The sequence below is a fragment of the Octodon degus genome, unplaced genomic scaffold, assembly GCF_000260255.1.
Source record: "Octodon degus isolate 3935 unplaced genomic scaffold, OctDeg1.0 scaffold00136, whole genome shotgun sequence".
In the NCBI taxonomy this organism is placed as follows: domain Eukaryota; kingdom Metazoa; phylum Chordata; class Mammalia; order Rodentia; family Octodontidae; genus Octodon; species Octodon degus.
In genome coordinates this window covers 6701800-6703354 of record NW_004524712.1, presented here as the reverse complement: position 1 = coordinate 6703354, position 1555 = coordinate 6701800, and the positions used below count along the sequence as shown (strand labels likewise).

Genomic DNA, 1555 nt, shown 5'->3' with positions numbered 1-1555 from the left:
AGATAATAATTTAAAAAAATACAAAACTCTCTTACCTGACTTCTCTAGAGTCCTAATTAGAAGAGTTGAGCGGTGCCTCTCCTCACCAGGTTGCTTCTGAGGAAGGGCACAGTACGCCCTTGAGTTCTGGAGGTTTCTACTTCCCCCTGGGGAAGAAATAGTCAATGTTTCTGCTTCCCTCTGACTCTCCATCACCACCCAGTATCATTCCCTGGACACCTTAGAAATTTCAGGATGCATTTGTTCACCCGGCAAAAATTCATTCTGGCTTTACATGAGGTGTTTACATGTCAGAGCAGCAGTGTTGACGATCTGGTTTTGAAGGAAAATATAGCAAGAAGCATTCACCTTCTCTGAAAGCTCTAATGGCAAAGGCTGGGTGGATGTGCAGAGGTGACAGGCTGCAGTGTCTGCTTGCTTAGGATTCTGGGGCGGTTGACACTAGATCCTGGAGAGTGGGCTGGAATATGAATGTGTGAAGGGCCGAGTTGCATCCTTTCAATCTGTGTACATCAATGCAGAGTGCATGGGAAGGACAGGGACTGGTCACTGAAATGAGTATCTAGAAGGCCCACCCAGACCTTGGGGAGAGAAAGACGCAGCTGGATGAGAAACACTCCTGTCCTAGCCCTCCCAGCACCCCGTGGGGTGCACTGACCAAAGGGGCTCAGAGTCAGCATCACTTGACTAGTGGGAAGCCAATGGTCTACCCGGAAGGGTATGCCTTGATGATCTTCACGTAGTTCATGGGGAAGTCCTGGATGTTGGTCTCTACTATCCCCATGCGGTTCACCATACCAATGCCCTGGCACATTTAGCCAAAGATGGTGTGCTTGCCATCGAGCCATTGTGTGGGGGCTAGGGTCACAAAGAACTGGCTGCCATTGGTGTCTGGCCCTGCATTGGCTATTGCAAGGATTCCAGCCCTACTGAACTTGAGATCAGGGTGGAGCTCATCCTCAAACTGTCTGCCATAGACCTGTCCCTATTGGGTCACCTCCCTGGATCATGAAGTTCTTGATGATTCTGTGGAACTTGGTGTCATTGTAATAACTGTGCCTGGCCAACTCCTGAAGTTCTTACAGGTCTTCAGCGCGTGCTCCCAGTACAGCTCCAGCATGATAACTCCCATGCTGGTCTCCAAGAAAACGTTGGGTGGCTGCCAGGTTTTGGGGGGAATTGCTGCCATGACCAACCCTGCAGACTCCCCTCCCCCTTTCTGTCTTGCATGGCCTCTTTATGAAGCTTAGACTCATAGTGATCCTCCTGTCTTAGCCTCCCTAGGGATGTGATTACAAGCGTGCACCACCATGCCTGGTTTGGGTAGCCAGCATGGTACCCAGGGGTTCTGGGTTCAGCATGGCATGAAGTACTGGGGACTGAACCTGGGTCCTTGCACTTTCCAAGCAGGTGCTTAGACAGCTGAGTTATCTCCCTAATCCAAATCTTCTTTAAAGTTCTTGTAGAATTCAGCAGTGAATCCATCAGAATCTGAGCTTTTGGGTTTTGGTAAGTTTTTATTTACATTTTGAATTTTATTGACTGATATTGGGTT

The 1555-nt window shown here is 48.9% G+C and overlaps 1 pseudogene; it reads right to left on the bottom strand.

The window, feature by feature from the left end:
- Positions 1–706: 706 nt before the first annotated feature.
- Positions 707–1189, bottom strand: LOC101590534 (annotated as a pseudogene).
- Between the last annotated feature and the right edge of the window lie 366 nt (positions 1190–1555).